The sequence below is a fragment of the Heterocephalus glaber genome, unplaced genomic scaffold (assembly GCF_053883595.1).
Source record: "Heterocephalus glaber isolate CG9 unplaced genomic scaffold, H.glaber_assembly_v1.0 deba00001472, whole genome shotgun sequence".
NCBI lineage: Eukaryota > Metazoa > Chordata > Mammalia > Rodentia > Bathyergidae > Heterocephalus > Heterocephalus glaber.
The window spans coordinates 39153590-39180793 of record NW_028258315.1 but is presented as its reverse complement, the minus strand read 5'-3'; the positions used below and the strand labels follow the sequence as shown (position 1 = coordinate 39180793).

The following is a 27204-nucleotide window of genomic DNA, read 5'->3' as shown; positions in this document are numbered from 1 at the left end:
GTTCTACCTAACCTCTGTTCCAACTGGTTCAGAGTTTCTATTTCAATATTTAGATTTTTAATCCATTTTGATTTTAGTTTAGTGCATGGTGAGAGATATAGGTCTAGTTTTAATCTTTGGCAAGTTGAAGCCCAATTTTTCTAGCACAATTTATTAAAGAGGCTATCTTTCCTCCAGTGAGGGTGTTTGGCTCCTTTATTGAAGATGAGATGGCTGAGTGCGTCTGGCGTTGTTTCTGCATCTTCTAATGGGTTCCACTGGTCCTCAGGTCTGTTTCTTTGTCAGTACCATGCTGTTTTTATCACAGTAGCTTTGTAGTAGAGTTGCAGGTTGGGGATTGTGATATCCCCTGCCATGTCTCTGTTACCTAGAATTGCTTTTGCTATTCTGGGTCTCTTCTTGTTCCAAATGAATTTTTGGATTGTTTTCTCAAGGTCTATGAAGTATGCTGCTGGGATCTCAATTGGAATTGCATTAAATCTATATAGCAGTTTTGGAAGGATGGCCATTTTCACTATATTAATCCTTCCTACCCAGGAGCAGGGGATGTCTGTCCATTTTCTGATGTCATCTTCAATCTCTCTTTTCAGAGTGCCATAGTTTTCAGAGAAGAGATCTTTGATTTCTTTCGTTAGGATGATTCCTAGGTATTTCAGTTTTTTGGATGCTATTGGATCAGCTCTACTTTTAAAAAATGTTCTTAAAGATTATTTTAATTAAACTGTTATATTTTAAAATCTGGTTGTCAACTAACTATATACTTTCTTTTCTCCAGGTATCATTGTAAAGACATTACACTTGATCTTAGCCAAAAGGCCAAGAAGCAATTGTAAAGATATTATAGAATCAAAATAATAGACTGTAACATGCAAAACAATGTTCTAATAAAAATCACAGACCTCACTACATAAAAATGTCCCTAAAAATATTTTTTCTAGGGCTGGGGATTTAGCTCAGTGGTTCCACCACCTGCCTCACAGCACAAGATCCTGAGTTCGATCCCCAGTACCAGAAAAATATTTTTTTTTCTAAAATTAAAAATTCAGATAAAGTAACATGGAGTAGCATTCCAAGTAATGTCACAAATGAACACACAGAACTGATCCTCTTACATTTCTGATGACTTTGTCTTCTACTGTCCACTTTTAGTTGTTGTACTTTAATAAGTTTCTGTCTGTCACTTGCTACTCATCATATTCTTCCTTGGGGATCTCGTACCAAGCCATTACTTATGGCATCTAAGCTAGCTTACATCCAGACATGTATGTCAAACTGACTGCTAAACATTTCTGTGTAGATGATAAATGTACATTTCAACCTGCATGTGTCCATTCTGAGTCCATCACCTCCCAATTCCATTTCCCTGCCACTTGCAATTCTTTTTACTCAACAAATATTTTGGAGATAAATGAATAAATGTTCTTCAATAAATGCTACAAACAGAATGTCATATAGAAGACAAGCATTTATTCCTCTATATAACAAGACTTATGTTAGATGGATCCTTTGCAAATAGGTTTGATCTTTACACTTTTTAAAAGTACTAGACTAGGACTTCATTGCATGAAGACGTAAATCCTAAACTTAGACCCAAGGAAGCTGCATTAAACTTGTACCACAGTTGTTTATAAATCATCTGTAGCATTTTATTTTGGATCGTCCAAGCCAAATTTTTTGGTTTCATTATAAGTAAAAAAAGTAATCCAGATATGTTTCTTTGCACACACATTTGCATAAAGGAAAAACAAGTAGTTGATATTTCGCTGACAGTATTTTACTACTTTGATTCTCAAATAATGTCATACCTTGTTTAAAGCTGTGAAGCTGACCTGATCTTAATTAACCAGGCTACAAATTATAAAATAATGCATTAATGCAAGATATCCCTCTTAAAGATAATGTACACCATGGAATATATTTAAGTCTTACAGGTGACTCCAGTACTTGAGTTATTTTAAGTGATACTTATATTTCTGTTGGAAGTCTATAACTTCTTTTGTGGCTAGGATCCCAGAGGATATTCTGGCTAACATTCAAGAGTCTAATAGTGATTGAAGAACTAGTCATTGCCTCCAGTGAATGACAGTAATTCTTTACAGAAAGAAACGTGAAAAGTCTTGTCATTAGGCTGGGTTCACAAGATTCTGAAGCTGAGATGAGGAACTTAACCCACCTTTTTGTGGAATAAGTTTGTGGAAAAACAATTTTCAGGAAGTGTAAGAAGCACAGGAAATGTTTATTAGGCAGGTATTTTAGGACATAATCAAGAGTGAAGTGTGGCCACTCAGAGAAACCCATTATTTTGTAGAACAGGGAAAATTTATCCTTCTCTTCAAGGAGTAGAAACTCTCAGAGAAGGCAGCCCACACTCAAGAATGGTACTACCCCATTCTACAGGTGTGGATCCAGGGTTTTTTTCCCCCTTTTAGGTAATTTAAATATTCTTTAGATTTTCTCAACCTGATCTTTTATCTTAGGATCAGGCCCTTGGTCTTTAGTTTCTCAATGAATCCAATTTATGAACTTTCAGTCTTCCTGAGGAATTTTGTGTGTAATGGGCCTGGTAGGGAAGGATAAGTTTAACCATGCAATGCTGATATGAATCACCTTAGGTAACTTCAAGTGGGACCCAAAAGTTTCAGTCTTCTTGAAAATACAATTTCTAGTTATGATTTCCTTATCTCCTTTCTACCTATCTTTTATTTCTTCTATCCTGCTAACCTTTGATTACATGGCTGTTCTCTCTGGGGCTTTGACACTCTCAGGATTAAGCCCATAGGCAGGGCTAAGCTTACTTTTAGGAGTCTCCAGGGACATTCCTAATTGACCAACATTTCTTCTTTGACTTGTTTCTGTCAAGCTCACTCTGGAAAAGCTTTCCTTGCAGGGAAGCAGCAGAATGGTTCATTGATATTGAGATGGAGCTTTCTTCTTTAGTTTTGAAAGGGATTTTCCAAGTACTATTTCATCAAGTCCCCCAAAAACAACACACCCAGGACTACACAGTTAGCAACTAGACTCTCTCAAGTGAGAATCCAGATGTCTTTTTCAGATGTCTAGCTCTTCATGAAATAGAAGTTTATCATGTCTGATTTCAGTTTACAGATGCCTGCATTTCCACAATTTGAGATGTATTCTTTTAAAAAAAATTATCACAAAGTAACTGCACTGGGTCAGAATAAGTGAATTCTCCAAGCTCTCTGGGAATCAATGATGAAATCAGAGGGCATAAAGAATGCAAGTCATGGATTGCCTGGAGGGCAAAATAAGGCAAGTGTAGGTCTTGGAAAGGAGATCCCTGGACAGAAGAGACCTTTGGCCTTTTTCACTACCTTGCGGGCAGCTGGTTTACCTTGACATTCAGTGTTATTGCAGAAGACATCCTATGAAACAAAACATATCTACATAGTAAGAAGGAAGTCTGAAACTTAGGGAACTGACTTTCAAAGTAAGATATTGATATGATCATCTTACCCCCTGATTAGCAAGAGACTTTGAAGGTAAGAAATCTCATACCAGGCACCCCAAGTAGGAGTAAGTCTGTGGCCCACATCCAAAATCCATTTCCCTCTATTTACAAAATGATGGTAATTAAAATGGTGCTCAGACTCCTAAAACAAGTTGTGTTATTGTACACAGCAATATTCGTTTAAGATCTTTTATCACCACATGAGTGAAACAAGAATGCCGTCAGTTCATTCATGATTCATTAGGATGTGAGGGACTAAAAGAAAAGAGCATTTTTTATCTTAAAAGAAAGATTTTTGTCCTCAAAAATTTCATCAATATTATTACTAGTTTTATTTTGACACTAGAAGTTACAGAGGAGTAGCTATCACAGTGTAGCCAAGTATGGTAATTGAATGAAGAATGATTTTTAGTTCATCTAACAAAAATAAGCCTTTATTATTTTTTACAAATTACCTATAATTACAATTGTCTGGAGACTGTCTTATCAGCCTGAGTGGGATAGAAATAAGCTAGATGTACAATAGCACTTCCTTGTCTATGATTTAAATTTCTATGCTCATTAATGACAATATAAATTAGCATTATAACAAATTTAGTCCATGTTATTCTTCTGGGCAGAGACTAATACTGCTGATTAGCAATATTTAGCAGGCGTTTCATGTGTTTCTGCCCTGGAACATTTAGAAGCGCCTGTACTTGTGCACTTGGTGTATTTCTTTTGGCGGATGGAGATTCTGCCAATCTTATCACATTAGGGCTCAGTTCATAGGATATTAAGTAACTGTCATTCATTGTTATGAGCAACAGTCTTGAAGATTAAAAAACTATTTGCTAGCCATATTTAGGAGATCACTCATTTTTACAAATATGTCACTTAGCCATTCACATCTGCTCCTTGGTAGATAGCTAGGGTAAATGAAGTCCCCCCTATTTCCATCAGAGCACTAAAGCATCACGATACAAAGACAACTTAAGGGCAGAAAGGGGTGCTACCTTTTCTCCTAAGGGTCATGGCTGACACTCTATAACAAAAGGCAGATTAATAAGAGAAAGCATGACAAATGTACTTAACCAAAACTTGTGTGATACAGAAGCCTTCAGAATGAAGATTTGAAGATTGGGGGGAAAAGTATATTTTCACACTTAGATTTAATGAAAAATGGATAGCCATGTAGAAATGAGACGGGACAAAAAGGGATAACTAAGGGTACTAGATCAAGGTGGGGATGAGGTGGGGGATACTCAGCAAGGCCTGTTTGTTTGGACTTTGACTCTCTGTAGGCCATTCCTTCCCCCCAGGTATAGGGCAGGACCCTTTCTGGGATGAAGATCTTATGATCTACTCTCAGACAAAAGAGGTCAGAGAATTTCCTTTATAGTCAGCTCTGACACAGAAAGAGTAATATTTTTAGACTTTATGGCTTACCTTTGGAAAAAAATGGATTCTAGTTTTTATGACCCACCTTGGGGAAGAGAAATTCTGGTCTCTATGACTCACTTCAGGGGTGAATGAAGGGTGAAAGACCTGATTTTAAGGCTGCTTCTCAAGCCTCTCAATTCCCTTTAGTTAGAAGTGCTTAGTATACTGAATTACCATAATTTGGAATGTCTCTTTCTGAGTCCCAACAATGACAAAGATGCTCTATTCCTGAATCTGCTTTGAGCAGACTCCAGGGTAGTGCCAACCTCTCCAAACTGGCCTACCTAGAAATTCAGAACTTATCTCCATACTCAAGAGAAGGATAGAGACCTCCAGAAGCCAAACAATGTCTAGAGCTGTTCTGATGCCTAGATAAGAGATAAGAGGGATTTTTTTTATTGCCTTTCCCTACTAAATACTACACACACACACACACACACACACACACACACACGCACATGCACACACACACACAATCCAGCAAGAGTCTTTCCATGGGTTTCCAAGGGTGTCTAGATACCCTTTCTGCTCTGTTGATTGAGAATGACAGAGCTGAGGGCAAAGAGAAAGGGGATTATTCATAATTGCTATACAACTTTTACGTAGGTATCAATAAATGGTTGCTCTAAAATTCATTTAGAAACAGTTAAGTACTGAGATGGGCTGGATGTATTGAAAGAAAAACAGTTTCTGAAGCAGCCAATACAGCATGCTATTTGCTAATTCTTACTAAAAACTATTTTCAGTGCTGAATTGGTTCTGCTCTTTTATTCCAGATGTAGAATAGAATGGTCTTTTTAATGTCAGGTCTTCAAATTACATAGGAGTAAACCAGAGGGTGGACCTCCACCTGCAGCTGATGACTGCTCGTAGTATTTATAATGCAAAATAGCTAATTAAGATGATGGTCAAGTGGTTGTTTTCTGCTGATATTAACACAGAAAATCATGGTTGCGTTTCTGTGTTCCCTTACCCTGTACAGTAACAGCAAGCTAACGACAAACACTTAATTTCTTTTTTTTTAAATTTTTCATTGGATCTGATTTTATTTTATTGTTTTTTATTTATATATTAATTGGTGCATTTTAGGTATACAATACATTTACATTTATCATAGGGTGTTTGTACCTGAACATGATGTATCTTAGTTCTTATTTTTTTTCCCCATTACCTGTGCACCCTTCACCCCCTCCACCCTTCCCTATTTACACAGACTTTGTTTCCATTTTTTTGTCTTTCACATAATTTTTCCTTTCCTTTCTTCCCTTTCCCTTTCCCCTCCCACCACCCCTCCACTTAATTTCAACATCAGATCTTTCAAAAATAAGCTAACCACATCTTCTAAAGAAATGCATTTGAACTGCCTTTTACTTATGGTCATACATCATCTCAGTCTGAACTGATATTCCTTTAAATCATAATCTCTCAGGTGGGAGCCAAGGACCATATAAATCAAAATCAACTGCCAGCATTTTTTAAAGAAAGATTCCTTGAGATGACTCTGGATTTATTGCACTTAAATTCTGAAAATCTGCATTTAATACCCCCCCCAATTTGATTCGAATGAAAGTGTAAGAACTACTCTCTAAAATAAAATATAATAGTTTGACTATGATCTTGTAGTACCTTTATGATGACAGTCACCAGTTATTTTGTTAAATTATTCCTAGGACAAACAGGTCTATGAAAGGGAAATAATGTTACCACACCCTGATCTCTGACCCTGTGCTTCAGAGCCTATTCTCAATTCCACTTTCTGAATTCTGACAAACACTACTCCCAAATTCCCCATACTGAGCCAGTTCTGCCCAGTCCCATTCTTCACACAGGCTTATTCTTTGCATAGGGTTGAGATGTACTCACGTATGAATCTCATAGGATTAAGACTGATGATCAAGGTCCAAGTTCAACTTCTTTTCTCACTTTCATATGTTTTGAATCAGAATTAATCACCTCTACTAACATTTCCTTTTAGCCATTGTGTAATTTGAAATTTGTCACTTTTAAGAAGAAAACAAGACATCAACCCTGATGGTAAATAGCATCCTCTGGCCCCAAGTTCAGTCAGGAACAAACAGTGTGCACAATATGTCCCCAGCATGTCACAGTGCTCAACCCTGTCTCAGGTCATTAATGGCTGTCTCTCCTCTATGTGGTGAGGAAAGCAGATAAGCCAAGGGTTGACTGGATGTTTGTAGATACTCACATGAAAAGGATTGAGAGTAAAGACAGGGCATGATAGTTTTTTAGGTCTTAAGTACTCTGAACTTGCCTAATAGGAAACACACTAAAATCTACCAAAGTTCTTCAAAGACAGGTAATGTCTTCTCAACCCTTCCTGACACTGCTGAGTTTGAGAAGTGCTCCAGTGGACAAAATCTCAGTAACATGTAGTTGAGGCTACTGTAAAACTCCTTAGCCACACATTTGGAAAGTCTTTAGTAATCATTTGTTCCAGTAATTTAATTAAAATTTAAGCCACACATCTGTTTGAAAATGTATCAACAGAGGTGGAGAGGCTTGTCCATGGGATGGTGATTGACAGGGAGGAACAGATTGACTTGGCATATATGTAGAATTCATTAATCTTTTTCAAGTACATTCTGGGGAAACATGGAGTTCTCTCAACAAGCTGTTAGCAAAACAGCACTTTCATTTGCACAGTTGGAATCCTAACTGTTTGGAAGTTTCAAGTTAAGGAAGGGAGCCCTTCTCTACTATGATAAAGTTTGCTGTGATTATACCATCTAATATGGAAGGGACGTACTAGTTAAAATCATGGGCTTGCTCTACTGTATCTACAGGATACAGATAACTCTAAAGTCAGTCTTAGCATCTCATAAATGTTGATCCTTGCCTGCTTGTGAATATTTTATCTCCTTTAAGCAGCACCTCTTTGTGTTTCAAATTTCAAGTTAAATTACTCACTAGAGATATGGGAGATTTCTAAGCCATTTTAGTATATCATGGGGAGATTAGTTGCTGCAATAATGCAAGAGAAAAAAATTAAAGATAAAGCTCCCATTTTCTCAAAGAAAGAGATCAGTCAAATAAAACATGAAGAAAGCATGACCACCCACAAGAAAACACCATCCAAATATTGATAGGAGAGTAGAGCTGATGGGAATTTTCATGAACTTAGCATTTCTGGCTTTGTTCTTTCTTCGAATGCTGTCTCTGCAAATTTAAATCCATCTTATTTCAGAATTCCGGGTTTGTAACTGAGAAGAAATAGTGCAGATGGCTAAATTATCCTCACTTGTTTGAAGCCATGACAACTTACCATAATGTAGCTTTAAACACCTGAAATTAATTAGAGAGAGTACATTTAAATGTGGACAATATGATTTATAATATGGGCTTAAATATGGATATGTGTTTTGATTTTAGGTTGTCACTTATTTTACCTATAAATGTTGATTAAATAGACTTTATTTTGTCTTTTAATGAAGAACATTTTGTAAGGAACAGAGGGAGGACCATAGTACTCATTATTCAGAGCATATAAATTTTGGATAAACTGAAATAAAGATTTTCTTATAATCATTGTACAAGCTTCTAGTAATCAGTACAGGGTGATAGGAGGATACACTAATAGTTTTTACGTACTTACCATGGTTCATTAATTTTTTACAACAGTACTGTACTTCCTAAACATTGTTGCAGGTCCTTTGAGAGCCCAAAACTAGGTCTTGTTTATCTGATTACTCATAGTAACTTATACAGGATGAAGCCCAGTGTAGTAGAGTCAGACAAATGCAGGTTTAAATCTCGACTCCACAACTGAGTAGCTATGACCTTGGGACAATGGCTTGACCAATGACCTATGCTCAAGGCTTACTGAACCTGAGGTGCCAATAACTACTAACAAGCTAATAATGTCAAGTAGTTGAGAACTGAGGTCCAGGAGACAGCCAGGACATACAGATAAATACTTGGAAGCCACTGGAAGACAATAATTGAATTTGTGATAGTGAATGAGGTCACCAATGAAAAGAGTATACAGAAAAAAGAATAAGTATAACCTTGAAAAAATTAAAGCTAAATCAGAAATTTTAAAAACCAAGAAAGTTTAACCCATAAATAGAAAGAACATCAAGATGTTACTATGCTACTTAATAATTTGAATAGAAGAAGATAGACCACAAGATCAAATGCTGAAAAAATATCAAGCTAGAAAGATAAAAGATGTTTGTATTGGACCTTTAGGGAACATGCTCAGTAAAATGGTAAAGATAAGCCAGATTTGAAGAGGTTACAATTGAGTATAAGAAGGGAAAACAGGCACTGAGTATAGAAACACTTTTAAGGTATTTATGGTAAAGGGAGAGGTAAAAATAGCACAAGGATTTGAGGCAACTCAGAGAACTTTTTTTAAAGTTAGGGGACCAGAGTATGTTTGTTGATGGGAGCAAAGAGTACAGAGAAAAAGGAGAAATTGATTGAGTGGGTTTCCAAAGAGCATAGAAGGAAGTAAGGTGAGGGACACAGAGGTAGGTTAATCATCAAAAACAGAAACTTCTTCCTCTACATCACTGCAGAAAAAAAATACAGGGAGATACAGATAAATTTTATGATGTTCACTAAATCAGACATATGGACTACATGTTTCAACTCAAATTCTCTTTCCTTATTTATCAGTAGTTCTGTGCCAGCACCCATCCCTTACCAGATTTCAAGTAAAATCCTCTCTTGGAGAAGAAGATAATGTCCTCATTTTAAATAAATGGTTACCTTTAGGCCACTGAAGTATTTCTTTGAAAGAATCAAGAAGTCAACCTGAGACATCATTATGATCAAAATAACTGATGCACTTTGAGAAGAGTGGCAATTTAATTCACATCCCCCAGTAAGATTAGGCATAATGTAAAATATTTAATAGTTGAAGAAAATTTTAAGGATCTTCTTATAAATAAAATAATGTTTAAATAAATCTGTACCTATATATGCAAATATACTGAATTAATTAAATACCACAGAACTCTTTGATAAGAACAGCTTTCAGGAGAAGGGGAAAAGTATTTTCTATAATTCAAATTCCATTGCATCAGCCTTAGTATGTGTTTGGAGGGATCCTACTTTGTGTACTATTTTAACAGCCACTCTTCATTTTGCTGGAGATGGAGATGCCCCTGTTCTAGATGGCCATGCCCAAACACATAATAAGCAACATTGGATACATGAAGTCAGTAGTAGGTTAAAAGTCACGTAATACAGCCTGGGCAAGGAGGACACTAAAACAGGGCCACATAGCCATTGTTCTTGGGAAACAGAGTTAACAACTACAGGTAGTTGTAGAAGCTAGGTTTTATATCAAAAGAATGAGACATTTCTTGATTCCCAGAGAAGGTTGTGACTGGGTTGTTTGAGTAAGTATGTGGGCCAGCAGGAAATTGAAACCCATTACTTAGGGATGAGCAGGAAATGCACCTGGTCCCTTTGATAAAAGGAAGGTTATTTCACTAGAGGACCTTACCTCTGGAGCAGAATAAGGAGAAGGGTTGCCTAATTATTAGGCAAATAGAGATCCTGACAAGTTTTTATCAAATGTTAGGGCAGTGCATGATCTTGAGCCTTAGTTTTAGACTTTACTCACATTCACAACTTGACCAAAGTTACATAGCCATGGTATGATGGGATTATGATGTAATTTGTGGTAGTATAAACAATATGTCAGTATTGGAATGGGAAAAGGACTTCAAGAAAGCTTCTGGAGTCTTATTGAAGTGATCCATATTTTTAATTATATTTTAATGGTTTTCCACATGTCTAGTTTGAAAAAAACACTTTAAGAAGTATTCACATAGATACTGTATCCTCAGTGCCTTTGGTCTTTCTTGAAATGGCATCTGCTCTTCAAGAGCATATCTCTTCTTTAAGTGAAGTTTTCCTTCTTGAAGGGACTTTAAGGAATCCCAAGCCATTGATTAAATATTATGGCAGTTTTATTTTGGCAATACTAAAGCTTATAGGCTGGTCTAGTTGTGACCCCAGAAACTGTATTGTTAGTTTTGTTCTTTGTTAGAGTTCTATAAGGATCCTAGCAGGTAATAAATGTCACAATCAAGCAAGGTCTTTGAAAAGAATTTGGTGATGGATATAGCCAGGCACAGAGCCAGTCCAGTTATTTTAACAGAAAGAATTTAATATAAGGCAGTGTTTTCCAGGTACCTGGGAGGGTTAAAGAAGGACACTAAATAATCATAAGGCATAGATGAGCTATAGAGAGAAGCTGACCCTGGAGAAATTACAGGCAACAGTTGAGATTATTAAGGCACACAAGATGAGCAAGAGGTCTGGTTCCTGTGGGGCAGGAACCAGACCTGAAGAAGGGGCTTCACTGACTGCTAATAGCCAGTGCTAATAGCTCGGAAGGGGGCCATGATGAGGCTGATTCTATAACTTTTGAAAAGCAGACCGAAAATTGGATAAAAAGTGTTTAATTCTGTTACTAGACCAGAATAACACTGAGAGAATGAAACGGCAAGGCTGCCATGATGCTAACAGAAACAAGAAGCAAAGAGGGGAAGAAAAACTCATCTTCCTTTAGCCTCCCACTCTCTCTCTCTCTGGTATGAGGAACCTAACAGAGCTAGTTGACCAAGGAGCCCAAGTACAATAGAGAAATAAATAGGAGGGGGAATTTTGAAGCTGAGAGTCAAAAGCTTTACAACCAGCCCAGGTATATTTGAAAAAGTGGTGGTAGTGTTAAGGAAGATGAACACAACATTTTGAAGAGTCTCAGGAATGACAGCTGTGGGAGTCTTCAGGTCTATTTTGAGCTTTGTGGGGCCAAGGTAAGAGCACAAATGGGAAGCCAGGTGTGGTGGCTCACAGCTGTAATTCAATCATCCTGGGGGGCTGATGCAGGAGGGTCACAAGTTTTAGCCCAGACTGGGCAATTTAGCAAGACCCTATCTCAAAATAAAAGTTTTTAAAAAATGGCTGGGGGTGTAGCACAGACCCTAAATTCAGTCCACATTACCACCAAAAAAAGCACAAATAGAGATCCATCTACCATATGCCTACATACTTAAAAGCTGTACATTCTGCAAACTGTAAAATAAAATACATCTTATCCTTCCACCTTAATGGGTATCATTTCACAGTAACCTAGAAGCTGGCTTTGAATTTATAATTCTAGGACTCCTTGGAATCTTACTAGAAATTTCTGGTGTAGGGAGAGTCACACATCCATGCACCTCAGTTATCACTCTGTTATCTTCCTCACTTCTCTTCTCAAATCCCCTCTACTCTGCCCCATAAGATAGTCTCATATGCATGAGTATGGAGAACTCAGCTCATATGTCCTGCCTCAGTTCATACCCCTCTATAAACAACCTTTTCTACCCTATAGCCTATGGTTAAAAACACTAAGGGTGCATGATCAACCCAGAGTGAACTGGAAGAACCTAAAAGGTGGCTTGGAGCTGTTTGAGCAAACTATTTGGGGATCCCTAGTACTTGGTGCCTGATTTAAAAGGAAGCAGTGCACAATGTTTATGTGGGATGTTCTCCCAAAGAGTCTTCATGAATGAGCAGAGTTAAGGCCAAGAGGACAAAGCACAAGCCCTAAAAGCAGTGGAGCACCCATTATCACCTCTAGGCATAGAGAGGCAAAGAAAAAGAGTGTCCATGAAAAAATGATGAAAGTCAAAGAGTAGTTACTTGACAGAGGCTGTCACCTTCATTGAGAAGTACTGCCACAGGCACTCAGCCTTTTGTCTAGTAGGGAGGTGAGAAGATCCCTCATCCTCCTTTTCTTTGATTTGCCAAGATTTCCAGTGGGTTGAGCTCAAATAGAAGCCAAAGCAAAAGAGAGCCAGATGCTGCAGTTCACAGAGCTGAAGGTCATGTTCACACAAGGAGATGGGGAAGGGCACAGATTGGCTCAGAAGAGGCCAGTAGAAATTACACAGGGTACCCTAGTGTGCAGCCTTGCCAATCCTTGCTTCTTCCTCTGCCTCATCCCAAATGTCTATGGCTACATCTCCTGTTGTTCCCACTCTATTTTGTTTTAATCTATCATCAGTTACCAGAGTCTCCTAGTGTCAGCCTCATGTGCCTTCCCCTCTAAAAGAAAGGGTGAAAGGAAGGGAGGGAGGGGAAATGAAAGAGAGACAAAGACAGAAAGAGACCGAGGGAGAGGGAGAGGGAGAAGGAGAGGGAGAGGGAGAGAGAGAGAGAGAATCCAGCCCATTCACGATGTAATCAAGTCTCAAATTTCTCGCCCAGACTTACTAGAGAATAGAAAAGAGATGAGTAACAGTTTGTATTGAGACAGGAAAACCTTGAAACAATGATGTGTACTAAGTATGGGGAAATTACTGAAGGAAAGAAGAGATTTCAGAGGAGGGGGTCATCATCCTGACTACACACCTCTGCCCTGTGTGCTTCACTCAGTCTTTGAACCGAAAGGAAGGACCTTTTTACCTAGGGCTCTTGGATCTCCTTCCTAGTTCTGAGTTTCGTTCATATTTTTTCTTAACCTTTTTACTTAAGTGACATCCTCTATTTAATTTTCCTCAATTTTTAAAAGAAAGAAGTGGAACACAAATGTATATGATAAGTAGCAGCAGCAAAGTAAGAAAGTCATATAACATTGCTTCTCAGTGATCTGATGACTACTCATAGCAGAATCACCCAGGTGTTTCATATAGTGCTGGCTTCTTGTCCTCACTCCAGGTTTCTGAGAATCATCCTGAAAAGCTCTCTTAAAAATCACTGATGAACTGGTTAAGCATACTAATCCTAGGTTATGGAGTAACTTTAAAATTTAGAGGTTTCTTCACAACTCTGAACTTTCTCATCTATAGTAAGAAAAAGTAATATCACCCCTTCTATAGGCTTTCAGTAAGCGCCAAAGAAATAAAACAGGTCAGAGAGTGAGGTGTGGGTGTCTATAATCCCAGCACCCTGGGAAGTTGGGGATCACAAGTTCAAACCCACCCTGAACAACTCAGGAATTTATTGTCTCAAGAAAAAAATTTAAAACCCTGGGGACATAGCTCAGGGTGAAGGGTCTGGGTTCAATTCCCCAGTACTGCAAAGACAAACAGGTCAGAAGATTTAGCACAATCCTTGTCTATCAGCATTAGTAGCAAGTGCTTAGTTTTTACCCTGGGTTTTTAAAAAAATATATGTTTGTGATATATGTTGAATACAAACATTGTGAGGAGTCAGTACATGTACATATCACATTTTAATCTGTTACTTTCCCTTCTCTATCTCTTCATTCCTAGATCTCCTGCTTTCTATCATCTGTCTTTTATTTTGCTCTTTAAATTATTTATACCTTGGGTTTCTCAAATAAGGGAAACCATGTGATCTTTAACTTTTTGCATCTGGTTCACTTCACTTAGTATTATAGTTTGAAGGTGTATCTATTCTCCTATAAATGACTCAAATTTACCCTTCTTTATGGCTCACTTAACAAATGGTTCTGGGAAACCCGGTTGTCCACATGCAGAAGAATGAGTCTAGACCTATATTTATCACCCTGTACTCAAATAAAATCAAAATATTCTGAGTCTTTATGGAAGTTGGCCCTTTGCTTGATTGATCTTAGAGAGATTCTCAACAGCTTCTGAAGAACCAAGACCCAGCCTCCCTCTGCTCCATTGGGAAGTGACTCATTCTTTAGGGTCTCATTCTTTACCATTGCAACAAAAGAGAGTGGGTTGTCATTTCACCCCTTCCCTGTGGATGGCAAAGGTACAGCACAGATGGACACGTTCTCTGAACTTGAGTCCTCTGATATTTGGCTGCTAGAGCTAAACAGAAAACTCTGAAATTCCAACTCTCAAGTGATTATTTTTTATTCCAAAGCAGTGTTGCTACTGCTTTTACTCAGCTTACACTGAGAACACCTCCCAGTTAGAAATTGTACCACCAGGGCATTAGAACTATGTTCAAAGTCCACCACTGAAAAAGGCTGAAGCATAATAGAACATATTTGAAATAGCTCAGCAAATACACATGTTCAGTTACAGAAGCTTTCAGAGTAAATGACTTGGCTACTTGAAGCAGAAAGTAAGAAAATAAGCCAGGCTACATAACAGAATCTTTTCTCGATTTTTATTTCTTTTCCCTCGGGTATTCAGGGAAGATTGCCAGGTAGAGTAAATTTGGGGGAACAGATTATTTCAATGGGAGTGAAGATAGAGCTGCACTTTCCTGGCTACCTCATTGAAGTTGTTTTTTTTTAAATTTATACTCAAACTCTTTCCAAAAAAAAAAAAAAAACACTTAAGGCAGCTTGTAATTCCTTTTACTCTAGTGTCTTGACTTTGAGTTGGTATTAAAAACTTTGTGACTTCTCTTGCTGGAGGCAGCCTTCTTCAGTTGAGTGAAGAGAAACTTCAAGGTGAAGTTTTAATTCTGTGTCACAGTCCAAGTTGTTTCCTGAAAAAGTCTGGAAGTATGCATATCAGCACACACAACATCATACATCTACCCCCAAACCAATACCCCAAAGACCCTGTGCAATTCAGTAGGAGACAAAAGACAGCAAACTCCTGGCTTTTTCCACTCACGTTATCCTTATCTTTGGCACCCAGTGCTGGACTCAGAAATCTAAAACTAAGCTTTTCTCAGGAGCTTTTTGCCACAGGGGGCTATTCATAGTAGTCATCAAGAACAATTGCACAGCTAGCCTATTTTCCAGCAAAATATCTAAGCTTAGTTTGCCTTTTGACAGAGCAAAGGACCTTTTAAAATTCCAAACCACTAGAAGACATACTCCACACCACACAGTGACTCATGACTAACCAAGAGGTCACAGAGAAGGAAAGTGGACCCTCTCAGTCCAAACTGGGGAATGGTCCAAGTGCATCTATTTCTACCAATAATTAAAACACATGAGACTTCTAGGGTCATAGCCACTGTGAAAATCCTAAAAGGAGGATTTTCATGAGGTAGATGGATTTTTGGGTGCTCTACCCTCATTCCTGTGCAGTCTTCCTACAACTGCATCCAACTCTGTGCCCTAGTAACATGCTAGCTCCAGCAGTGTTCCTCCTATGTCTGGCATTTTCTCTCTTGCCCATTGAAATTTCTATCCATATCATCATATGTAAGAGACCCACACATATAAGACTTTGTCAGAGCTTGCTAATGTCAAATCTGTAGGAATCATCCTAGGGTAAGAAATCTTAAATACTGATTCAAGCTACTTTGTGAATGAATGTCAAAAGTTTCAAGCACCACTTTTCCCAAAGAAATTTCCAATTCATAGGCTTTACGACCGAGAATACAGGCCAAAGGAAGGAATATGGATGAAAAACTTCATTATAACAAGACTTAAAAATAGCTACCATCAACATGCCAGATAGAACAGTATTCTAACTACTTTGATGGCTATCAAGTCATCTATGTCTCATATTTATGTGGCAAGTCAGTTATCTCCATTTTACACATGAGGGAACAAAGCCATAAAGGATTAAATAACTCAGCAGAGGCCATGTAAGTGTAGTGTCTCTATTCAAACACAGGTAAATGAACTTGATCACATAGATTTAACCCCTATATGACATGATGGAGGAAAAGAACATTGAGGCATGCAGAAAAAAAGACCACCCAAACCAACACAAAGGCTACCTACTCAAAGCTTGCTACAGCAAGAATCATCTTGCACCATCTCTTGCATTTTGTCAGAGACTCAAAGGCAGGCAGAGGAAGGACAAAGCTTCATTATGGAAAAAATGCCCTGACTGGAGGTTGTTGACAGGAGGAAGTTTTAGGTTGGTTAGCTAAAAGGAGGATATCCTAGGTGGTTAAAGACATGTATTTAGCTTTATCTTTTTTTTTCTAAATTGGAAGCAAGGCCAAAAACTAGGGATTGTGTCCACTATTAATCCAGTCCTGATCATTTTGGACAGATTATCATAGGTGTCACTGATTAGCTCCCTGGATTATTATGAGAGTTAGCAGTCTGCTTTCCTGAAAATCTGACTTATTAATAGCTGGAGTCTGTAGATCATGAGTGGGTCTCCAGGGCTGGTTGAAAATTGTGGGTCAGTATTCTGTTTTTGTGTATGGTCTGTCCATTGTTGGTTTGTGTTTTCAGTCTCTGGGGCCAGAAGCATCCTTTGGAGTCATTCAGCAGCACCTGTGGCATTCTTTCCCTGAATCAGTCCTGTGGATTAGGTTGAAGACTTGGTTTCTGACCAACAGATGTCTGTAGATGTCTGTTGTGTTCCCTGCTGCTGATCCCTCCTATGCTACTTACTATTTTGCTAGTTGTAGACAGCAAAGAGGCAGAGAAACTATTGTTCTCAACCCTAGTTATACCCTAGAGTAAACATTAAAGCCTGACCAAGGCCATTGCTGGAAAAGAAGGAGGGGAGAATATTCTTTGACCATTTCTTCTGTATCTAGACTAAAAAACACAAGCCTCAAATTGTCCTGTAAGTCACAACCTGGCCACCTGCTTGCTCATATGGAATGACTCCTCTCAGTAACTTGTGAGCTGAACAGAGCCCTGTGACCATTCATGGTGCTAACAGATGGTTCTGTTTTTAAGAAGACCAAACACACCACAGAGAAACTCCAATGTAATCTACACAGCTAGCCAATACAGTTTCCTGCTTCAGCCCTGTGCTCAAGATGATAAAAGCCATAGACTATAACTCCTCTGACTTCAGAAGATCATATAGATTTTTGTGTGAGAGAATCCATTTTTCATTGGCTTTGGAGAATGATAAACAAATTCAATACCGAGCATCCACTGAGTTTTGCCTTGAGAAATACATGAGCCCCTAATGAGATATGCCTCTTGCTGTGATTTTATTGGCTCATTCTAACATGCAGTTAATATGAACATGCTTGCTTTTGGGGACTTAAATCAATTATGTATCCACAACTATAGGTGAGTGGTTCAAAGATGAGAAAGGTATAGAACACTGGATTAAAGGGATGCTAGCATTCTATTATCTTTCTCGTGCAATAAATACTGATGAATAGTGTGAAAATTGAAATAACAATTCCTTTGGGCACAAGTAAGCACACACACAGAAGAAAATTCCCCATTGGCACCATCAGTAAAATGAAAGAAGGCATGGACTATTTGACCAAAGTCACTATCTCATGCACTCTAGCTGGCAGGGAGCCTTTGGGACCAGAGAAATGGTCTCTGGAGAACTGATAGAAGCCAAGAATATCCTGATATGTGTTGCATAGCAAGGAGAGCGTGCAGTTTGATGAACCTGGGTGCTAACTTGGTCAGTTACTACTTAGAGGAGTTACTTGGAGTAAAAGGATTTTCTCTTTGGGGTTCAGCACAAGTAATAGTTGACATAGCTACATAGGTAATATATGTGTGACATTTGTTTATAGACATAACAAATGTGTGATGGATTAATTAATGGTCAACTTGAGATGCCCAGCTGAACTGATTAGGCATGGTCTGGGAGGGGAAGATGGACCCACCTGAGGATTGTTGCCAATGGCATAAAAAGGGATCTGGATAGGAAGATTGGGGGCTGTTGATTTTTCTAGGAGAAGTTTGCTGTGGTTGGTTTACCTGATGCACACTTGGCTGTTCCCAACAGAGGAGGAGCTTGGGTCCTCACTGTCACCGGGAATGGCTGCTGTTCCTTTTAGGGGGCCTCTGATCTTCACCATGAGTGTCACTTCCTTGTTCCACTGTAGATCCCTCAGCTTGGTGGCAAAAATCCTTCACCTCACCAGTGCAGACTTTCTAGCTTCCAACATTGGCCTTTGAGCCTTCTGGGTGCCGATCCTCGACACAAACAAGCATAGGACATTGCCTTTGACTCTAGGCCTTCAGCTGGACTTGTGCAAGACATTGGTGTGAGATCCACACCCTTGGCTGGATTCTTTGGGTCTCTAGTATGCAGCTAGATCTCTTGTACTCTGCTGAATTTGACTTTTTGGGTGACTATTATAAAATAATCCTGTAAATTGTGTCCTGTATTAAATCTATTTCCCTTGCAAAATCCTGACTACAACAAAATGCTTTAAAGAAAAGAAAAATATTTCAAGCATAAGGCTATCAGTGCAATTGGACCAGTTTTATACACTAAGATGATGGCTGGATATGCTCACTCATACTTTCATTCACTAGTGGAGGAGTAAGAAAAGAATAAATCTAAAATTTGTAAGACATCTGTGATTGTTAACTTGATTGGCTAGAGAGATGCCTACAATATTAGCAAAGCACACTTTTGAGTGTGTCTGGGTGGGTCGAGAGGGTATGACTTTAGGGACTATATCTGGCCCCTGGCCTCTTTGTCTCTGGGGCTGTCTCACTCTCTCTTTCTCTCTCCCCCTCCCCCTTTTCTTGACTTCCATGAAGTTAACAGTTTTCCTCCATTTTGACCTTCTGCCATCATGTTTCTGCCTTGTAATCAGCTGACCATGGACTGAAACTTCTGAAGCTGTGAGCTGAAAAAAAACTCTTCCTTTAAATTGCACATGTCAGGTGTTTTGTCTCAGCAGCAGAAAGCTGACCAATACATCTTCTTTGAAAGACATTGTTAGCAATATGACCACTAACTTTTCACCATAAACTATGATGATGAAGCTGAAAGAAAGCACTTTCCCTTAGGAAGCCACAAACAGAAAAGGAAGAGTAAGTGAGTGATCACTGGCAACAATTGAAGCCAATCTGTATATCCCTACCAATAGCATATGTAAAATTATTCCCTAATTTAGTATTCTATTAGTAAAAAGTGGCAAAATAAACTCAGTAGTCTTTCTGGGACCCTTGAATGAATGTCTAAATTTCTATATATAAAAGAAAATATTTTGTCCAAAGTCATTTTTAAGATTCTTCACCCTGAAGTGCTTGGATTACTAATCACTATAACACACACATCTCAATGGATTTTCTGTTTTTCTTTGATACAGAACTAAGCAATCAGCCCACACAACTCTTTGGCTCTTCTTGAATACTTGATAAATAAAAGGAGAGATCACAATAAAACCTATAAGGTTACGCTATTTTTAACAGAAGGATGCCCATTTCTAACTTAAACTACTCTTCTGTAAATTATTTTAAAAGCCAGTCATGATTTACAGAGATACAAGTAGGCAGTTATATGTGTGTGTGTTACAGTTACACATCTCAGCTCAGGTTATAGCAATTACTCTTAGATATAAACATTCCACTTAATCTAGTATGGCTAGAAATCCTCTAACTGGATTAACTGGATTTCTGCCTATAATCAAAAGAAACTCAAACAAGGCCCACTTCAAAAGAAATGACACCAAGTACATTTCTTAGGCAAGGAAAAGGATATTTTAATTAATGAAAAAGATGCCACAGCACATTAATAATCCATTGATCACCCCCTACATTATTCCAGAAAATGCACACTCACAAAGCCATAAATAAAATGATGGTTTCATTATGTTTTTTGACTTCTAATATTTTATCCTGATATCTTATTGCTTTGCTAGTATCCTCAGAATAGATATTATATACTTCAATATGTATCATGGTATGTATTATATGATATGTGTCTTTATATGTATCTTTTTATGTTAAGAAAGTTAATTTTCAAATAGGTGACTTTAAAAAAACAAAGAACAAAGAAATTCAACACTTTTGAAATGAGCAAAGTAACAATGTCACTCCAAGAGACAGTTTGCATTCACTGAGACATAATAGGAGCCAGACCCAAGTTCTGGGAGAAGCAGCTTTCAATGACGAGGATATCAAAATAAGGCCACACCTATGGTTAAAAGCACTGAGACACATATAATACCTCAGAGGAGGTGATGTATATGTAATTTTGGCTTCGTTCCTAGAGAAAGGTAACCAACCAGGAAAAGGTTCAGAGAGCAGCCTTGTGCTGAAACCCCTCAGGATATAGAACATCACTGATAACAATCAGGGGAAAGGAATTTGACAAGCACTTTAAAAAATGTATTCCTTTCTAAGGCACCTGGCACCAATAATCCATTCAAAATAGCTTTAGAAGTACTGGGCTATATACACTCACTTATCTGTAATAAAAATCACTAAGACCTACAGCTAGCCATGTGGTGAGTGTTATGTTCTTTCAAATGGGAGGATAATGCAGCAGTCATTACCAAATAATATCTATATTGCTCATTAAACCCACAAAATTTTTATAAAGGATCTATAAATAGCTTGACAGATGCTTTTATTTGCAGTTCCGGTTGTTCTTCTTTTCAAGAGCTCATTTGTTGATTTTGATCAGTAGAGGGTTGGTGGAGTGTTCACAATTGTTGGTGAGTTTGAGCTTGGCTGGTCAGGTAGACCAGCCTCGTATTTTTATTTTTATTTTTTTTTAGTACTGGGGATCCAACTCAGGACCTTGTGTTTGCAAGGGAGGCACGATGCCACTGAGCTACATCTCCAGCCCCAGCCTTGTATTTTTAAAGATAAACTAACTACATCATAAGTAAATTGTTTGTAGGTGCTTTAGTTAGTCAAAGCATGTTCCATCTGTACTCCATGTGGATATGGCCAAGAGGATAATGATCCATCTTATTCAGACCACTGTAATAAGTAATCTCTGGTGAAGCGTACAACATTTTAGAATGGATATGTATGTTGTAGTAGGTTATTTTTATGACTTGGGTCATGAATGAACACTTTATACAATGCCCCAAAAGGTTTTGGGACAAGATCCTCATAGACATTTTCCTCTTTATGGTTTTTTGAAACTTAACTTTCAAGGAACCACCAATGAATGAAAATGTACTGAAGAGGGAATCATGGACCTTCACAAATACTTGGCTATCAAGAAATTCCCCATTAGAAGAGCCTTGTTGCTTCACCCAAGCTGCAGATGCACCTCCAACCTAACTGACAGCCCAGCTGTTGGTGGGATTGCCACACTACCCAGTAATTACCCTAATCAGTCCTACAACTGTCAGAGGTACCTTTTGGAGAGTAGGAGATTATCTTTTGCCTGAATTTTCCAGTGAAGGAGTGACCAAAAGATAAATATTGGATTGCCTCACAAATGGATATCATAGGACCCCCAGAAGCAAAGCACAGACACGAGAATTCCTATGCCTTATATAATATCTCAGTATTTTTAATAGGCATTTTATCATTCTTATGTAGAGGAAGTGCCTCTTTTGTCACCAGGGGCCACCTATTCATTTGTGATCTACTTCGTCTCTGTGGGAATATCAATCACCATGCCCCATCCCCTCTCCCAACAAATATCACTGTCTTTGTTCTTAGAACACCAGAGTGCGAGTAACCTTAGAGAGCAAGTATTTCTTTCTTTTCACCTCAGCAATAAATTATTTTAGTAGCCATTCTTCTGAAGACTTGATTCATAAATAGGTAAAATTGTTGGCCCTTTTATCATTCTCATTTATTTTTCTACATATAGTGTCTCTAGTCCTGTCCTCTAAGAGCTAGTATTTTATTGTGACCTAGAACACAAGCATAATGGACAGATAAATACCATTTAGGTCATGCAGTAATGAATACCATTCCAAAAAGGTGGAGCTCTTTAAAAGAAAAGTATGTTCAGATTCACTTAGTTTAGTGGACATTTGCAGCTCAGCTTCTTTGGCAGGAAAAAGCAGGGAGTCGTAATGGAAAGAACCCTCCCAGAGCAGCTGAGGCCTCTAGAGTTGGCTTCAGCGCTAAGGAGCATCTGACTTTGGGCACATTGTTCAAAGCTCCTGGACTTTACACTCTTCATCGGTTAAAGGAAAGGTGGACTAGAGGCTCTCTAAAGTGCCTCCCAACCCTAGCACACAATCTTAAATCATTCATTGCCCTCTCCCCTCCTTATAATTACTACTGCAAACATGAACTTTGTGTGTTATTCTCTTGGAGGGGATCTGTCAGTCTCACCTTGAGATTTCCACCTTATACTCCTTAAACACAAAGATAACCTTTCGGGGTAAAGAGTAATGAATGTTGAAGAGATGGACTTTTAAACCATTCGAAGAAGGCTTTATTTTTGTTTTAGTTATGAATATATTCTAATAAATATCCTAATAATAGAAACCATTGGATACATTTGACATTTTTGAAATTTGAAGGCTCAATCTGGTGATATTATTTTATGGTTACGGGAATCACAGTATTTTACAAAACTAAATATAGGTTGTCTTCCTAGATGGATCAATAATTTCCTTTTGGCTAAGATTAGGTTGTGATCTCATATTTCCTAGACAATCCATCAAGGTTTTCCTCATCTCTTTCTCGAGCTTGATTTTAAGGTTATATTTTTATAAATAAAAATGTATTTTAAATCTCATAATTATTTCTCCTATGCATAGTGACTTGAATTTTAAAAGTATGATTGGAGTGGAAAGATCATGCTATTTTTTTTTTTTTTTTTTGGTACCGGGGATCGAACTCGGGTCCTTGAGCTTGCGCAGCAGGTGGCGAAACCACTGAGCCAAATCCCCGGCCCAATCATGCTATTTTTAATCCTTAGTAGTGAAAAAAAACTGTAGCTTCTTTCTTGCTGTTTCCTCTTGACCAACTCCAGTAAGAAGGAGCTTTCATAGGGGGCTGGGGATTTAGCTCAGTGGCACCGCACCTGCCTCACAAGTGCAAGGTCCTGAGTTTGATCCCCGGTATGGGAAAAAAGAAGGAGCTTTCATCCTATACAGAGTGAATGACAATGAGTTTTAATTTGTTCTTGGTATTGGGAATATTCTTAACATTGGCTGCAAAGAGATGAGGAGGTAGTAATATCAAGTTTAAGTTTCATCTCATTAGTAAAAAGACACAAGGTTGGGATCACCCTTGTTTTGTTGCCCACCTGGCTCTGACACCTTAGGCCAATTATTAATTTCTCTGACCCTTGGTTTCTTGTTAGTAAAATGGTTAGAGGCAGCTAAGTTTTCCTGGGTGGTATATTAGTTTGCTAGGGCTACCATAGCAAAAAGAAACAGACTGGATCGTTAAACAGCAGAGATTTATTTTCTCATATTTCTTAAGGCTAGAAGTCTTAGATCAAGATATCAGCAGGGCTGGTTTGCTCTGAGCCCTTTCTCATTGGCCTATAGACAGCCACCTTCTTCCTGTATTCTCACATGGTCTTTCCTCTGTGTGCATCTCTGTCCTAATCTCTTCTTAAAAAGAAACCAATCCTATTGGATTCCAGCCCACCCGAAAGACCTCATTTTAATTTAAAGATTTTTAGCTCCAAATACAGCCACACTTGAAATACTGAATTCTGCCTTCAACATATCATTTTGGAGAGAACACAATTCAGCCCATAATAGGCAAATTCCTCGGGGAAACAAATTCTAACATGGCTATTTTCATTGTTGGGGAGGGAGCAGACAAAGGCTCACAAATAAAACCAGTAACGCCTTTTCTTCCTATTCAAATTATCAATTATTTATTTTAATCATTTTAAAAATTATGAGAAAAGAAAAAAAATGAAACAAAGGCTGTGTAAATAGGGAAGGGTGGAAGGGGTGAAGGGCACACAGGTAATGGGGAAAAATAAGAACCAAGATACATCATGTACAGGTACAAGCACCCAATGATAAATGTAAAAGTATTGTATACCTAAAATGTACCAATAAAAGAATTTAAGGAAAAAAAATAAAACCAGTAAAGGAGTGAAGAAACCACAATTGGGCAATGGGAGAACCTCAAAAGAGATATAGTCTAACGGGCCTCTGCTGAGCAGGAAGTAGAAAAGGTCACTAGAGTTGCCCTGATTAAGGCAGGGACAGATGTCCCTGGGGAGGAAAAGGTGGCATATCTCTGGGGCAGAGGCATTCCTTCAAAGGGATGAGATTCCCAAAGCTTGACTCTACTGTGAGCCTTCAGCCTAGCAGCTGGAGAATTGAGAGCCTGGGCCCTGAAGGTGCCACCCAAGCATCCATTGAAGAAGCAAAAGCCAATTTCACCATTTTGTAAGATTTTATAAGGGCTGACCAAGACAAGCCAGTGAACTAATAATACTAGTACCTGGAATGTAGGAGAATTCTGCTAACTCTACTGATTTTAATTCCTTTCTTTGGCTTGGGCCTGTGAATGTCCTAGGGCCTGCACTGGAGCATGAGCCTTAATCAGTGGGAGATCCTAGCCTCCCCCACAGCTTAATGTGTTTCCTCTGAATAAGAGCATGTCCAGGAGAGTTGGCTTTCAGGTCAGTATTTAACTTCTCTCCCCTCTGAGTCCCTTCTTTCTGTCACCCAGATCGCACTAATCAACCAGGAGTGAACCATCTGAACTCTTGATAAACATAGCTTTTTAAGGAGTTGCATGCTGCTTGACTACAAAGCTCTGCAAATTTCAGAGGATTTTTTACCTTATTATTTTTAAATACCTTACATTTAAAGTTTCACATCCGCAGAGCCATGGAGAGGAAGCATGTGGAGCATAATGCACAGTGAGCATTGGCAGGAAACAAAGAGGAGTGGGTGGCTCCAAACAAAGCAGTTGCCTTGTATCTCTGACATGAGGCTTTTGTGGATGTTGTTGATCAGTGCAAATGAAAGTCCACTGGCGAGAGACACATGCCTCTCCAAATTGTAAAATAATACTTCATGGCGGCAGGTCCTTGGGTTGAGGAACAGCTAGAGTGGGAGCAGAGAAAGGAAATGGCAGGCTATTGTTGCAGAAAATGTAACCTAGCAATGAATGGACAGGAAATTTTTTTAAAATTTGAAGTAAAGAAAGGCAATGTGTAGATGTGAAACAAATGTGGAGCACCCCTCTTGTCTGCAGCTTTTCCTAATGCAAACTAGCAGAAAATAAATGGAGATTTGCCTGAGAGATTTGTTCTCTCAAGGACAAAACCTCAATGCCTGCCCTTCAATACCACCTGAAGGTGGATCCTATTTCTAGGTTTAAATGCACACCCACAATGCCAGGATGGATAAAATGGCAAAATACTCCCGGCCAGGAAATAAAACAGTTCATACTGACCTCAAATGGATCTTCTAAGTGTTTTCAGAGGTGGCAGATTTTCACCCTGCATAATGAAAGAAAAGAGGAAAGATGTTTCACATTAAGTGGATCAGAGACCAGAGAGATCCTCTGGGGAGCATTTGGCTTCCTGGTCTACCAGGTCCTTTATGATGTTGTTCATTCCTTAATTCTGGCTTGCTTAGTCGGCTAGGGATGCTATAACAAGATGTAATAGGCTACGTGGCTTAAACAACAGACATTCATTTCACATGGCTCAAAGTTATCATGTGCCATCAGGGTGACTTTCTGGTCAGGGATCTCTTTCTGCTTCCAGTCAGTTGTCTTCTTGCTGTGGACTCACATGGTGGGGATGGAGGAGGTAGCAAGCTCTCTGGTATCTCTTGTTATAAGAGCAGTAATCCTACTGAGAAAGCTCCACTCTCATGACCTCATCAAAGCCCATTATCTCCTAAAAGCCCTAGCACCAAGTATTATCACATAGGGGGCTAGGGTTTCAACATATGAACTTTGAGGGTACACAATTTAGTCCATAACACCTTCAATGCCAGAGAGAGAGAGAGAGAGGAACAGAAAAAGAGACAGAGAGAGAGACAGAAACACAGAGGCAGGAACAAAAAGACAGACAGAAAGGGGAGATCTGAGCTCTGCTTTTTTGGATCAGTATGAGAGGATGACCTAGTTAGGCAAATCAAAGAGAACTTGCCTGAATCAATGATGACTAGTCAGGATAGGAGCGATGAGCTAAAGACAAGAGGAAAGTATACTGAAGGCACAAGGGCAGTAGGAGCAGAGGCCCTAAAGCAGGAGACAATTGAGACAGGTTCAAAGCCCAAAGGAGGTCACCGTGCTTGAGCAGAAAGAGTTCAGGCAAGCATCATGGGCAGTTGAGGTTGGAGAAGTCAGTAGGGGCTAGACCAGGCAGGGCCTTGCACCCCTGGTAAGGGCTGTCTTTACCTCCAACACAAAGGAAACACTCTGAAGGGACTGACATTTTCTGGCAGCATGACTGAAGTTACGGAAGAAGAATGTCTCAGCTCTGAGTAGAGGTCTAAACTGGAAACTGGACAAAACAGACTTAGATAGATGTGGAGTGGGAGTCACTGCATAACACAGGTAAAAATGGCGATAGCTTGGACTAGAATGGTGATGCTGGAATGAGCAATGTGGATGGATTCAAGTGTTTTTGAGTTATTCATGTCAACAGGATTTGGCAATAGGTTAGATACTGGGGACAAAGGAAAAGGAGTTCATGGATTTTATTAGACTCAGCACATGAAAAGAATCTTGCTCAGATGTGTGCACATGGCACATTTCAGAGTTGATACCCCTAGATTTCCATGGGGAGCACCCAGGGGAAGCCACCCTACTCAGCAGAGTGCACATGCTTCCTATGCCCCTTTGCCTGTCTGCTCCTAGATCTGCTCCTTATTTCTGCTCTGCTCTA

At 38.8% G+C, this 27204-nt stretch overlaps 1 protein-coding gene and 1 pseudogene across 5 annotated transcripts in view; both read left to right on the top strand.

The window, feature by feature from the left end:
• Celf2 (CUGBP Elav-like family member 2) overlaps positions 1 to 27204 on the top strand; it is an 830356-nt gene that overhangs the window by 66587 nt on the left and 736565 nt on the right. The gene's annotated exons all lie outside the window — the stretch shown is intronic.
• Positions 497 to 27204, top strand: part of LOC147826327 (estradiol 17-beta-dehydrogenase 2 pseudogene) — a 98423-nt pseudogene continuing 71715 nt past the window's right edge. The window contains exon 1 of the transcript XR_015439479.1: positions 497 to 27204. This exon is cut by the window's right edge and continues 71715 nt beyond it. The product of XR_015439479.1 is annotated as an estradiol 17-beta-dehydrogenase 2 pseudogene (transcript).